This window comes from Pleurodeles waltl, chromosome 11 (genome assembly GCF_031143425.1).
Source record: "Pleurodeles waltl isolate 20211129_DDA chromosome 11, aPleWal1.hap1.20221129, whole genome shotgun sequence".
Lineage (NCBI taxonomy): Eukaryota > Metazoa > Chordata > Amphibia > Caudata > Salamandridae > Pleurodeles > Pleurodeles waltl.
This window is the reverse complement of record NC_090450.1, coordinates 404002507-404018598: the sequence shown is the minus strand read 5'-3', so window position 1 is coordinate 404018598 and position 16092 is coordinate 404002507.

The window sequence follows — 16092 nt, the reverse complement described above, 5'->3', positions numbered from 1 at the left end:
GAGGTGGCAGCTGGACCAGTGGCTGAGGAAGGGGACATAAGGAGTGATGAGGAGGAAGATGATGTAGATACAGTTGACTCCAGAGCAGAGTTCATTCAGCAATACTTCACATGAGAAACAGGTATATATCATGTGTAATGTATTTTCCCTGTACCCCTGTCTTCATTGTGCCATAGCTCCTCCTGGTGTCTGTCATCAGTGGAGCCATTGAGTTCAGCTCCCCCTCTGGGTGGGTTGGGGTGTAACATTTTGCCTATCATAGGAGGCGTTTCAGTTCAATTGTGAACTCTTGTGTAGCATCACTCATGCAATTTTTTGACCATGTGCTATGTTTCCTGTAGTGCTTTGCCAACTGCAATTGTCGTGCCAAGGATAGTGTTATCATCAGTTTTGCTATCATTGCTCACAGTCCACAACGGGAGAATGTGTCATCCAGCTTTTGCAGCCTGTAAAACATGCCTTTAGGCAAGATTTGTCACCTGTGGGGGATGTACTATTGGGTATGAATGTTGTGGAAATGTAGACCTGACATGGCCATGTGGTTTGTGATTCCACATGCTAACTCACACTAGGGATTGATACACTGTGCAGTATGTGTGTTGAGTGGCCTACAGTGTCTCCTATTATGATAGTTTTCCCTGTCTTGGTCTATTTGCAGGGCTTTCATGTGGTGCAACTCTGGTTCCTGCCTTAGCTGGTGGCTCCCTTGACACAAGCATCCAGCTTATCTCTGCCCTACCATCAACCTTGCTGCATGTTGCTCTCCCTTCTATCTATCTCACAGACGTTTGCAGGACAATAGGTTGCATGTGATGACATGTAATTCAAATGCAATTCTTACTCATTACAATAAAGACCCATAGGGAGTAGTTGCGCTCATAGGTGTTAAATGTTACAAGTGCAATGTGTGACGACTGGAGTCATGGTGGGTTTAATCATCAGAGTAGTTGTCCCAGCTGTAGTTAGTCCATGTCCAGTGGCCAAGGGGCCATGGGAAATTGGAGAATGACAGTGGACAGTCAACAGGGTGTGTCAGACAAGGGAGAATGTTCAGGAGAGGCTCACTTCCTGGCAGTGGTCTTGGCATCAGGTCCTCCAGGATGTCTGGGTGGACGTCCTTGCTTGCGTGGGGGTTCCTCAGCTACAGGGGGAGGGGGGCTGGTGGTATACTGGTCCTCTGGCAGGGCCTCCATTCCACTAGACACCGCAGAAGTGGAGGGTTAATTTGGAATGTGGCTAGTGAAAGGGGCCTGCTGATGGGTGGAGGATGCATGCAGGATGGTGGTCAGTTCCTTCAGTACCCCTGCAATGGAGGCCATGGTGACACTGAGGGTCTGCCACTGCTCCATGGCCTCCTGGTGATGTTCTCTTTGCAGCTTTGGGTTCTCTTGGATGGTTGCGAGGATCTTGCCAATAGTGTCCTGGGACTGGTGGCATGCTCCCAGGATTTGGGTAATGGCCTCTTGGCCAGTCCTATGTTGTGGGTGCCCCATCCTTTGGGCCACAGGTGCCCTCCCACTGCCTCTGGCCCCCATGTGCCTGTGCACCTGCACAATGTGCCCACTCCCCGTTGTACCAGGACCTTCATTGTCTTGGCTGTGCTGCCTTCACTCTGGTCCCTGTACTGTGTGAAACACTACTGATTGACCTGCCCTTGGGACACAGGTGAGGGGATGTAGGGTTGACTGTGCTGTGATAGCCACATGGGAAGGGGACTCAAAAGTGTCAAGGGTGGGTCTTGTGGTGGTGGACTGACCAGTTGTCCCAAAAGGCCTAGGCAAGTCATCAACTTCCAGACATCCACTTGGACCTTCTTCCTGGGGAGGGCTGTCTGTCTCTGGCATGGGCTGCCAGGTGGCAGTGGCAGCAGGACCTGTGGATGGAAAGGGAGGGGGTTACATTGCAGATTTGTACTTGCTGGTTCTGATGCTTGGAGTAGCTTGACTTCCTTCCCAGTGATGGCAATGACAGCTGCAGCACTGCAGACATTCCTTGCATCTGACATGTTGTGGCATTGTTACAATTTGGCATTTCAGGTTGGGGATTGTGGATTTCATTGCTGTCATTGCCATGTGTTGGTATGCAGTTGGGGCATCCAGTTGGTGTGGCATGTGCTAAGGTTATCTGTGCAGGTGTTCCACTGTGAAGTGGGACTGTGCATTCTTGATGTATGGGGAATGATACATTGTGGGAGTTGTGGTGCTTGACATTGTGATTGATATCTGTTCATTAGGGTGGGACTGTGTGGCGATAGTGGCATTGGGGTTATGTGGCATGAAGGGGAGGGGCACGGGGTGATGGGGGAAGAAGTGTGTGATGGGTGTATTAAGGAGTGATGGGGACACATGCTGGACAGGAGTGGTTGGTGCCTGGGCAGTGTTGTTGACTTACCAGAATCAAGTCCTCAGATGATTCCAGTCAGGCCCTCGGGTTGCATGATGTCCAAGACCTTCTCCTCCCACGATGTGAACTCTGGGGGAGGAAGTGGTGGTCCGCCGCCGATCTTGTGGATGTCAATCTGGTGATGTGATGTCATAGAACGCATCTTCCCCCTGAGGTCCTTCCACCTCTTTCTGATGTCCTCCCTTGTGCATGGATGGGTGCCCACTGAGTTGACCCTGTCAATGATCCTCCACCATAACTCAATTTTCCTGGATATCAAGGTTTGGTGGACCTGGCCTCCGAAAAGTTGTGGCTCTACTCTGACAATTTCATCTACCATGACCCTCAACTAATCATCAGTTAAAAGTGGGTGCTTCTGATGGGACATAGTGGTTGTGGGTGGGGGGTGTTGTGTGTGTTGGGTGCAATGCAGGGTAGTTGGTGGGGTGGGGGTGTTTGATTCTGTGTGCTGGTGGTATCTGGTGTATGTGTGCAGTGGTGATGAGTGTATTGTGTTCAGGTGTGCAATGTCCTCCGTTGGTGTGCTCCTCGGTCTCTCTGTTGGTAATTATGGTTGCAAAGGATTGGGGGGGGGGTGAAGGTATGTTATATAGTCCAGTTAGCAGGTGTTTGTGGTGTGTGTCAGGTGTGGGATATTCAGACTATCCAATGTGGTGTTAGGTTCTGGTGGAGGAGGTGTTTTGACAGCAGCGGTTTCACACTGCCAATGGTTTACCGCTGTGCAATGACCGTCATGCTGATTTGTGGGTCATAATATGGAGGGCAGGGTGTTGTTGGCGTGGCGGTGCTAGTGGTAAGACCACGTCTCTCGCTCCAGCAGTCGGCCTGGCAGTGTCGGATTTGTGGCTATTTTTGGGCAGCCTTCACTGTGTGTCTTGTAATACGGAAGTCACTGTACCGCCATCACGGGCGGTCTTTTGGTGGCTGCCAACACGGCTGTCTTGTTACAAGACTGAAAAAGTTGAAATGAGGGCCTTTATATACACTTCTGGGCTTGCCATTAAAACATCATTCTTCTTGTTAGAAATGGGGTCTCTAGTTGGCAGAGGTATTCACTTTTGTCCAAATAGGGACCACAATCCTAGTCAGAGTAAGTCACACACACAATCCAAATTATCCTGTGCCCACTCTCTGGTAGCTTGGCACTGAGGAGTCAGGCTTAACTTAGAAGGCAATGTGTAACGTATTTGCGCAAAAAATCATACAGTAACAACGTGACAACACCACAAAAATACACCACACAGGTTTATAAAAATATAAGATATTTATCTGGTTAAATTAAGGTAAAAACAATAAAGATTCAATATGCTCAAGTTGAGATATCACTTTTGTAAGATTAAAAAGAGTCTTAAATCTTAGAAATCAACAGTTATTTCTTTTTGCACAAAGTACCTGGTTTGCATCAGAAATAACACGCATGGAGACCACAGAGGAGGAGATGCATTGAAAAATAGGGTGTGCATCGGAATTTCTGGCTTGGCATAGTGTAGGAAAGCACCCTCTTTTTGCCATGGTTACCCCCTTTTTCTGCCTGATATCAATGTGCTTGACTGTGTTCACTGGGATCCTGCTAACCAGGACCCAAGTGATTATGCTCTCTCTCCTCTAAATGTGGCTGTTCGATACTGGTAACCCAGTATTTCACCCACAATTGGCATACTGGTGCTCCCTTATAAGTTCCTAGTATATGGTACCTAGGTACCCAGGGCATTGGGGTACCAGGGGATCCCCATGGGCTGCAACATATCTTTTGCCCCCCATAGGGTGCCAATGCAAAGGCCTCTGTAGGACTGCCATTGCAGCCTGCATGAAAAGGTGCATGTACCCTTTCACTGCCATTTACACTGCACCAGGTCACTTATAAGTCACCCCTATAGCAGGCCCTCCAGCCCTGAGGGTAGGGTGCAGAGTACCTGTGTGTGAGGGCACCCCTGCACTAGCAGAGGTGCCCCCACGACCTCCAGGACCATTTTCCAGGACTTTGTGAGTGTGGGGACAACATTTTAGGCTTGTACTATACATAGGTCACTACCTATGTCCATCTTCATAATGGTATCTCCGTACATAGGTATGTTTGATATCAAACATGTAGGAATCATACCACTATGCTTTTGCAAGCATTGGTTGTATGATCCTATGCGCTCTAGGGGCTCTTTAGAGGACCCCCAGTACTGTCATTACAGCCTTCTGAGGTTTTCCAGGCAGCCCCAGCTGCTGTCACCTCTCAGACAGGTTTTTGCCCTCCTGTTGCTTGAGAAGCACAAGACCAGGAAGGCAGAACAAAGGATTTCCTTTGGGAGAGGGATGTTACACCATCTCCCTTTGGAAATAGGAGTTACAGGCTTGGGAGGGCTTGTGAGGGGTAAGCTTCCCAAGTCACTGGAAATGTTTTGAAGACACAGATGGCGCCCTCCTTGTATAATCCAGTCTACACTGCTTCAGGGACCCACAGTCCCTGCTCTGCCATGAAACTGGACAAAGGAAAGGGGAGTGACCACTCCCATGTCCATCACCACCCCAGTGGTGGCGCTTAGAGCTCCTCCAGAGGGTCCCTGGGTTTAACCATCTTGGATTCCAAGTTGGAAGGGAACCCTGGGAGCATCTGAGTGGCCAGTGTCAGCAGGTGACATCAGAGCCCGCCCCTGATAGGTGTTTACCTGTTTAGCTGACCAAACCCTTTTCAGGGCTATTTAGGGTCTCTCTTTTGGGTGGTTCTTCAGATTTGGATTGTAAGACTCCATCATGAATCCTCTGCGTTCTCTACTTCGCCTTCTCTCCGAATAAACTGCATCTGGACCCTCCAGGAACTCTACAAACTGCAAGAAAGAAGCAAAGACGACTTCTGCAACCAAGTATCTTCAGCTCCTACCATCAACTGCAACTGTTTCCCAGTTGTGCATCCTCAGGGGACAGCCTGCCTTCAGCCTGCACCAGAACAGCGAAGGAATCTCCCTTGGAGTGAAGGAGTCACTCCCCTGCTCAGCAGGCACCTCACTGCATCGATAATCGGCTGCATGAATCCCCTCTCCTGGCAAGCTGTGTGGATTGTGTATCATGGGTGATAGACTGAAATGGTCCTGTCGGTCCTGATATCCTACTGTCCAACTTTGGTGGAGGTAAGAGCCTGCATCCCCACCCAAGACAGTACCCTTTGTATACCATGTGTTTAGTAGTTGACAAGGCTTGTTGGCATTATTCCATAAAGTTCTTCATGCACCGTGCAGCTCCGGCACCCAGCACTCTATTCTACGATGCACATCTTCCTGAGTGGTTCTCCGGCAGCATGGAAGCCTTTGTTACAGTGCTGGGTGGGCCTCCTTTTGCACCTTCTTTGTCCCTGTGCTGTGGGACTCCTGTGCACGCTGCTTGGTCTTCTGTGGGCTCTCTGAGGTGCTGAGAGCTCCCTCAGACTCCCCCTCCACGGTAGAGTCCACCTGGTCCTTCCTGTTCCCGGGCAGCACCGTTTTCTGCTAACTGCAAGCTTTGCATCTGCCAAGGCTTGTTGGCAGACTCCAGCGATGCAAACCAGACTGCAATCTTCCATCCGGCGTGGAACATCATCTGCACCAACCAGGAACCCGAATCCATCTTCTTGGGTGCAGTACTGACTGTTCTTCTTCACTGTTGGCTCTTCTTTTGCACCTTCATCCGGGTTAGCAAGGGCTCCTGTTCTCCCTGGACTCTGCTGTGCTTCTTGGACTTGGTCCCCTTCTTCCACAGGTCTTCAGGTCCACAAATCTACTGTTGGTGTCTTGCAGTCTCTTCTGCTTCTTGCATAATCTTCTTTCGCGTGCTTCTATGTGTTCTTGGAAAGTTACTGTGTTTTACTCCTGCTTTCCTGGGCTCTGGGGTGGATTCTAGTACTTACCTTTGGTGTTTTCTAGTACTCCCAGCACCCCTCTACAAACTACACTTACCTAGGTGGGAAACCGACATTCGCATTCTACTTTCTTAGTATATGGTTTGTGTTCCCCCTTGGCTCATTTCTTTCTATCTATTGTGATTTTCACTAATTGCACAGTTTTCTAACTGTTTTTATGCACATTTCTGCATAATAGTGTATATAATTTGTGTATTACTTACCTCTTAACGGAGTATAATTTCTATGGTATTTTTGGCATTTGTGTCACCCAAATAAAGTACCTTTATTTTAGTAACACTGACTATTTTCTTTCATGTGTGTGAGTACTGTGTGACTACAGTGGTATTGCATGAGCTTTGCATGTTTCATAGATAAGCCTTGGCTGCTCATCTACAGCTCCCTCTAGAGAGCCTGGCTTCTAGACACTGCCTACATTTCACTAATAAGGGATAACTGGACCTGGTATAAGGTGTCTACCTTAGGTACCCACTACAAACCAGGCCAGCCTCCTAGACACAGACGATGCGTTGTTTCTTTCAACGCTGCAAGGGGCTTTGCGTCGATTTCTGGCTTGGAGCCTTGGTTCCTCACTGCGATGCGGGGATCTTTTTGATACCAAGGGATGATACATGGGAATCCTGAGCCTCCAGGGTGAAGTCACAGGCTTTGCATTAATCTGGTACGGCGATACGTCAAATTTTCTGTCACACAGCAGGCGTTGTGTTGATTCTTCACTCGAGAAGTCGGGTGTGTTTTTCCGGTTCGGCTATGCAGCAATTTTCTCATCAAAAGGCGTGCTGTGTGTTGTTTCTGCCAAGCTGAGCATCGATTTTCAGCACACAAGGAGTTCCTTGAGGAGATGAAGTCTTTTTGGTCCTGAGACTTCAGAAAACAGGAGGCAAGCTCAATCCAAGCCATTGGAGACCACGTCAAAGCAAAGTCAGAGGGCAGCAGGGCGACAGCAGGGCAGCAGTCCTTCTCAGAAAAGCAGTCCAGATAAGTCCTTTGGGCAGCCAGGCAGTTCCTCTTGACAGGTTGAAGGTTCAGGATCAGAAGTGTCTGATTTGGTGGGGTCAGGGAATCAGTTTATATACCCAAAAATACCTTTGAAGTGGGAGAGACTTCAAAGAGTGGTTTTGAAGTGCACAAGGTCCCCTTTCAGTACAGTCTGTCTGCCAGGGTCCCAGTAGGGGGTTAGGCAGTCCATTGTGTGAGGGCAGGCCACTAGCCTTTGAAATGTGTCAGGCCCTCCACCCTCCCAGCCCAAGAAGACCCATTCAGTAAGCAGATGAGTGCAGGTGTGACCAAGCATCCTGTGTTTGTGGTTGTCTAGTTGAAATGCACATGGGATCTGTCAATCAGCCGAGCCCAGACCTGGATTGGAGACAGGCTTTAAGGCACAGATGGATTTTAAGTGCAGAGAAATGCCCCTTTTCTAAAAGTGTCATTTCTAAAAATAGAAATATAACATCCAACCTCACCAAAGCAGGAGTTTGTATCACCATTCTGGCCATACTAAATATGAACTGGTTACTCCTTTCTGATCAGAATCTACACTCAAACAGTATATGAGGGTAGTCCTAATGCTATTCTGTGAAAGGAGCAGGCCTCACAGTAGTGGAAAACCAATTCAGCAGTTTTCCATTATTAGGACATATAAACCACACATGTACATGTCCTGCCTTTTAACTACATAGCACCCTGTCCTACTGGTTACCTAGGGCCTACCTTGGGGGTGACTTATATGTAGAAAAAGAGGAGTTTATGGACTAGCAAGCACTTTTAAATGCCAAGTTAAAGTGGCAGTGAAACTGCACAACCAGGCCTTGCAATAGCAGGCCTAAGACATGGGTAAGGGGCTACTTATGTGGGTAGCACAACCAGTGCTGCAGGCCTACTAGTAGCATTCAATCTACAGACCCTGGGCACATGTAATGCACTTTCCTAGGGACCGACAAGTAAATCAAATACGCCAGTTGGATATGAACCAATGTTACCATGTTTAAGGGAGAGAGCACATGCACTTTAGCACTGGTTAGCAGTGGTAAAGTGCGCAGAGTCCTAAAACCAGCAAAAACAATGCCAGAAAAGTGGAGGGATGACCACCCTAAGGCTGTCAGGTCTAACACTTCTCAAATCTGTTGCTTAGTTGGAGCAAATGAAAGCCTACATTTCCAAGCGTGCACTGTTTAATAGAAAGTTAAGAATAGTACACGACGCACAGTTTACATGGCCCAAACTAAGTAAATATAAGTATTTAGTTCTTCTCCTTTTTCTGTTGATTGAACTAAAGTAATCTTGGCATATCATAAGATAAAGAAAATAAAACAAATACTACACACTTATTTAAGTTTTTGTGCTGGTGCATAATATAAATTAGGTACTTATAACTCCTTTCTGTGCTCCTGCTTTCGCACTGATGCATGTATTTTCCCTCTGGAACAATAATATATATTTTTTAATTCCTTTAGTATGCTTTACTAAATTGTTTGCATTCCACAAATCTTTGTAATGGAGGGAGTTGACAACACAACGAGTCCTACTTTAAAAACAAAGGCATTTTGCTATCACTCAGCATTGTCTTGACAAAAATTGTGCAGCTACCACAACAAACTCCTGTCTCAAAGATCACTCTATAAAAGGTGCCCTTTCTTTCGTCCAGTGAAAATTGGAAAATGGGTATGAGTGAGCGAGCAAAACTCCATCTGGAGTCGCAAAATCTGCACATCTCTCGTAGCTAATTGTAGCCCAATTCTTCTTACCAACCCTCTTGCCCTTTCTTGTATGTGATATGCAAGCATTTGCGAAGAATGCATCAATGACCATTAAGTTGAACCTAGAAAACTACTGGATAACCTACAGACGAGAGGGGTGCATAATTTGCGTTCCTGCAATTATGTGAACTTTTGAAAAATAAAAATTATGCGTAATAATGTGAAATGGAAAACAGGTATTGTATTTTAGCATGAGATACATCATAGTAGCCACTTTGGATGAAGGATACACTTGGCGCTAATACAACCCAAAAGCACAGCGAGGAACAGCCTCTCATGTTCAGTTGTTTCCCTTGTTCCAATGTGATTGAATTACATTTTTACTGCAAATGCCAGATAGACTTGACGTGGTGTAATAGCGGGATTTCACATAACAAGAGTAATATGAAATTTGTGAAATTATACTAGATTATGCTCTTGTAACTTGCCCGGGTCTACTAATGACGCCTCATATGGGATAATATGGTAGGATGCACTTGAGGAGGCTGCACGACTGCATGGGATGCAGTGATCCAACAAAGCTTCCGTGGCCACATATCAGTTGTGCCCAAGTCATTACCAGTGGCTGGGATTAATTCTAACATTTCAGCTTGCACTTTTCTGTATTATTCATTGTGATGCCCCAATTGGGATGAGTATGTGCAGATATGGGCCCAGTGCTCGCTGTGCCATGAAACTGGACAAAGGAAAGGGGAGTGACCACTCCCATGTCCATCACCACCCCAGTGGTGGCGCTTAGAGCTCCTCCAGAGGGTCCCTGGGTTTAACCATCTTGGATTCCAAGTTGGAAGGGAACCCTGGGAGCATCTGAGTGGCCAGTGTCAGCAGGTGACATCAGAGCCCGCCCCTGATAGGTGTTTACCTGTTTAGCTGACCAAACCCTTTTCAGGGCTATTTAGGGTCTCTCTTATGGGTGGTTCTTCAGATTTGGATTGTAAGACTCCATCATGAATCCTCTGCGTTCTCTACTTCGCCTTCTCTCCGAATAAACTGCATCTGGACCCTCCAGGAACTCTACAAACTGCAAGAAAGAAGCAAAGACGACTTCTGCAACCAAGTATCTTCAGCTCCTACCATCAACTGCAACTGTTTCCCAGTTGTGCATCCTCAGGGGACAGCCTGCCTTCAGCCTGCACCAGAACAGCGAAGGAATCTCCCTTGGAGTGAAGGAGTCACTCCCCTGCTCAGCAGGCACCTCACTGCATCGATAATCGGCTGCATGAATCCCCTCTCCTGGCAAGCTGTGTGGATTGTGTATCATGGGTGATAGACTGAAATGGTCCTGTCGGTCCTGATATCCTACTGTCCAACTTTGGTGGAGGTAAGAGCCTGCATCCCCACCCAAGACAGTACCCTTTGTATACCATGTGTTTAGTAGTTGACAAGGCTTGTTGGCATTATTCCATAAAGTTCTTCATGCACCGTGCAGCTCCGGCACCCAGCACTCTATTCTACGATGCACATCTTCCTGAGTGGTTCTCCGGCAGCATGGAAGCCTTTGTTACAGTGCTGGGTGGGCCTCCTTTTGCACCTTCTTTGTCCCTGTGCTGTGGGACTCCTGTGCACGCTGCTTGGTCTTCTGTGGGCTCTCTGAGGTGCTGAGAGCTCCCTCAGACTCCCCCTCCACGGTAGAGTCCACCTGGTCCTTCCTGTTCCCGGGCAGCACTGTTTTCTGCTAACTGCAAGCTTTGCATCTGCCAAGGCTTGTTGGCAGACTCCAGCGACGCAAACCAGACTGCAATCTTCCATCCGGCGTGGAACATCATCTGCACCAACCAGGAACCCGAATCCATCTTCTTGGGTGCAGTACTGACTGTTCTTCTTCACTGTTGGCTCTTCTTTTGCACCTTCATCCGGGTTAGCAAGGGCTCCTGTTCTCCCTGGACTCTGCTGTGCTTCTTGGACTTGGTCCCCTTCTTCCACAGGTCTTCAGGTCCACAAATCTACTGTTGGTGTCTTGCAGTCTCTTCTGCTTCTTGCATAATCTTCTTTCGCGTGCTTCTATGTGTTCTTGGAAAGTTACTGTGTTTTACTCCTGCTTTCCTGGGCTCTGGGGTGGATTCTAGTACTTACCTTTGGTGTTTTCTAGTACTCCCAGCACCCCTCTACAAACTACACTTACCTAGGTGGGAAACCGACATTCGCATTCTACTTTCTTAGTATATGGTTTGTGTTCCCCCTTGGCTCATTTCTTTCTATCTATTGTGATTTTCACTAATTGCACAGTTTTCTAACTGTTTTTATGCACATTTCTGCATAATAGTGTATATAATTTGTGTATTACTTACCTCTTAACGGAGTATAATTTCTATGGTATTTTTGGCATTTGTGTCACCCAAATAAAGTACCTTTATTTTAGTAACACTGACTATTTTCTTTCATGTGTGTGAGTACTGTGTGACTACAGTGGTATTGCATGAGCTTTGCATGTTTCCTAGATAAGCCTTGGCTGCTCATCTACAGCTCCCTCTAGAGAGCCTGGCTTCTAGACACTGCCTACATTTCACTAATAAGGGATAACTGGACCTGGTATAAGGTGTCTACCTTAGGTACCCACTACAAACCAGGCCAGCCTCCTAGACACAGACGATGCGTTGTTTCTTTCAACGCTGCAAGGGGCTTTGCGTCGATTTCTGGCTTGGAGCCTTGGTTCCTCACTGCGATGCGGGGATCTTTTTGATACCAAGGGATGATACATGGGAATCCTGGGCCTCCAGGGTGAAGTCACAGGCTTTGCATTAATCTGGTACGGCGATACGTCAAATTTTCTGTCACACAGCAGGCGTTGTGTTGATTCTTCACTCGAGAAGTCGGGTGTGTTTTTCCGGTTCGGCTATGCAGCAATTTTCTCATCAAAAGGCGTGCTGTGTGTTGTTTCTGCCAAGCTGAGCATCGATTTTCAGCACACAAGGAGTTCCTTGAGGAGATGAAGTCTTTTTGGTCCTGAGACTTCAGAAAACAGGAGGCAAGCTCAATCCAAGCCATTGGAGACCACGTCAAAGCAAAGTCAGAGGGCAGCAGGGCGACAGCAGGGCAGCAGTCCTTCTCAGAAAAGCAGTCCAGATAAGTCCTTTGGGCAGCCAGGCAGTTCCTCTTGACAGGTTGAAGGTTCAGGATCAGAAGTGTCTGATTTGGTGGGGTCAGGGAATCAGTTTATATACCCAAAAATACCTTTGAAGTGGGAGAGACTTCAAAGAGTGGTTTTGAAGTGCACAAGGTCCCCTTTCAGTACAGTCTGTCTGCCAGGGTCCCAGTAGGGGGTTAGGCAGTCCATTGTGTGAGGGCAGGCCACTAGCCTTTGAAATGTGTCAGGCCCTCCACCCTCCCAGCCCAAGAAGACCCATTCAGTAAGCAGATGAGTGCAGGTGTGACCAAGCATCCTGTGTTTGTGGTTGTCTAGTTGAAATGCACATGGGATCTGTCAATCAGCCGAGCCCAGACCTGGATTGGAGACAGGCTTTAAGGCACAGATGGATTTTAAGTGCAGAGAAATGCCCCTTTTCTAAAAGTGTCATTTCTAAAAATAGAAATATAACATCCAACCTCACCAAAGCAGGAGTTTGTATCACCATTCTGGCCATACTAAATATGAACTGGTTACTCCTTTCTGATCAGAATCTACACTCAAACAGTATATGAGGGTAGTCCTAATGCTATTCTGTGAAAGGAGCAGGCCTCACAGTAGTGGAAAACCAATTCAGCAGTTTTCCATTATTAGGACATATAAACCACACATGTACATGTCCTGCCTTTTAACTACATAGCACCCTGTCCTACTGGTTACCTAGGGCCTACCTTGGGGGTGACTTATATGTAGAAAAAGAGGAGTTTATGGACTAGCAAGCACTTTTAAATGCCAAGTTAAAGTGGCAGTGAAACTGCACAACCAGGCCTTGCAATAGCAGGCCTAAGACATGGGTAAGGGGCTACTTATGTGGGTAGCACAACCAGTGCTGCAGGCCTACTAGTAGCATTCAATCTACAGACCCTGGGCACATGTAATGCACTTTCCTAGGGACCGACAAGTAAATCAAATACGCCAGTTGGATATGAACCAATGTTACCATGTTTAAGGGAGAGAGCACATGCACTTTAGCACTGGTTAGCAGTGGTAAAGTGCGCAGAGTCCTAAAACCAGCAAAAACAATGCCAGAAAAGTGGAGGGATGACCACCCTAAGGCTGTCAGGTCTAACACTTCTCAAATCTGTTGCTTAGTTGGAGCAAATGAAAGCCTACATTTCCAAGCGTGCACTGTTTAATAGAAAGTTAAGAATAGTACACGACGCACAGTTTACATGGCCCAAACTAAGTAAATATAAGTATTTAGTTCTTCTCCTTTTTCTGTTGATTGAACTAAAGTAATCTTGGCATATCATAAGATAAAGAAAATAAAACAAATACTACACACTTATTTAAGTTTTTGTGCTGGTGCATAATATAAATTAGGTACTTATAACTCCTTTCTGTGCTCCTGCTTTCGCACTGATGCATGTATTTTCCCTCTGGAACAATAATATATATTTTTTAATTCCTTTAGTATGCTTTACTAAATTGTTTGCATTCCACAAATCTTTGTAATGGAGGGAGTTGACAACACAACGAGTCCTACTTTAAAAACAAAGGCATTTTGCTATCACTCAGCATTGTCTTGACAAAAATTGTGCAGCTACCACAACAAACTCCTGTCTCAAAGATCACTCTATAAAAGGTGCCCTTTCTTTCGTCCAGTGAAAATTGGAAAATGGGTATGAGTGAGCGAGCAAAACTCCATCTGGAGTCGCAAAATCTGCACATCTCTCGTAGCTAATTGTAGCCCAATTCTTCTTACCAACCCTCTTGCCCTTTCTTGTATGTGATATGCAAGCATTTGCGAAGAATGCATCAATGACCATTAAGTTGAACCTAGAAAACTACTGGATAACCTACAGACGAGAGGGGTGCATAATTTGCGTTCCTGCAATTATGTGAACTTTTGAAAAATAAAAATTATGCGTAATAATGTGAAATGGAAAACAGGTATTGTATTTTAGCATGAGATACATCATAGTAGCCACTTTGGATGAAGGATACACTTGGCGCTAATACAACCCAAAAGCACAGCGAGGAACAGCCTCTCATGTTCAGTTGTTTCCCTTGTTCCAATGTGATTGAATTACATTTTTACTGCAAATGCCAGATAGACTTGACGTGGTGTAATAGCGGGATTTCACATAACAAGAGTAATATGAAATTTGTGAAATTATACTAGATTATGCTCTTGTAACTTGCCCGGGTCTACTAATGACGCCTCATATGGGATAATATGGTAGGATGCACTTGAGGAGGCTGCACGACTGCATGGGATGCAGTGATCCAACAAAGCTTCCGTGGCCACATATCAGTTGTGCCCAAGTCATTACCAGTGGCTGGGATTAATTCTAACATTTCAGCTTGCACTTTTCTGTATTATTCATTGTGATGCCCCAATTGGGATGAGTATGTGCAGATATGGGCCCAGTGCTCGCTGTGCCACATGAACTAAGCTTCACCTCACTGAAGAGGCCCAAATAGGCTAACATTGGTCATGGGATGCAGCCCGTGAGATATTAGCCATGGCTGAAATTAGTTGAAACATTCTATCCATTGCTTTTTTATTATTCTTTTTTGTATTCTACATTCGAATTGAGACCTCTTAAATTATGGGACTGATTTGAACATTTTTCTCAGGGCTAATTTTATTTTCAGCGCAGCCCTGCACATGGACCTCTGTAGATCCAATTAATAAGTTTCACACTGTACAGTTGTGGAGCTGCTCTTTGTAAGACGCAGGAGTGAAGTGCTAAATTTGTAAAATAATAAGTGCTGATGCACAATGTTTTGCTCACGAGACCATGGGAAGTGCTACCAAATGTGTGGATGTCAAATACCAAGTCTGCATATTATTGATTGCACCTCATGCTTTTTCCATCCAAAATCAGACTCTCCCTTTCCTGGTTCTAACTCTTTTAGGTTCTTTTTCATGTTTGTTTTCTTTATTTGTCACTGGTTTTCTACCTTTCTCATCCTCCTTCTTTCCCCTTTTTGTGATCGCCCTCTTCCTTTGTCAAGATCTAATGAGGAAGAACAAGTGTCCCTCTTCAACCTCTTGGAGCTTAATAATGTGTAGTCAAGGTTTGGAAAAGCTAGATCTGCCTTGCTGTTTGATACACCTTTCACTGCCCTTTTTACCCCTGGTCTCTGGGTTATGAAGCAAGCAGCAGAAATAGAAAGTAAAATATATACTTTCTTTAGTTTACATTCCTTGCCCTTCCACTATCCCATCTGCAACAAAGAAAAGGCTATAAAAGAGCAAGGAGGGGGGGAGGAGTTTAACTCTGTTATGTCATTAGGTGGTCAAAGGGCAAGTAATGTGACTTCTGCTAACTCTGTCATTTTGGCTAACCATTGTCTATGCCATACCCCTGCATCAGCCTGACACCAGAGTGATGGTCTGTGTACCCAGCCCAGTGATCAGTTAATTCAGGTTTTCAGTGGAATTCTACATTTTAAATATTTGCCTGGAGATATTGGGTTATTAGCTGGTGGATAGCAAGGCATCCATGAACTCCCACAAAGTTAAAAAGCCAGTGATTTGTAAGATACACACTTTTCAGTGGGAAATACTGGGCTCATCCCTGTTGTTATAGCTAAAATGAGAAATATTTTAAACAGATAAATGCAATTAAAGTATTCAAGAAACACTACCATAACATTAAATGTAAGCATTCAAACAGTAAAATCCCCATAAAATACATGTAAAAAAAGACAAATACAATGAGTAAAACAACTACAAATGATGAAAATTATTGGACTTGGCCTTTTTGCAGGGTCAACCCCAAACATTTTGTCTTCACTCTCTGTAGGAGGCTGGCCTGGTTTGTAGTGGGTACCTTGGGTACCTATACCTTTTACCAGGTCCAGTTATCCCTTATTAGTGAAATGTAGTAGTGTTCTAGCAGCTTAGGCTGATAGAGGTAGCTGTAGCAGAGCAGCTTGGGCTGAACTAGGAGACATGCAAAGCTCCTGCAATACCA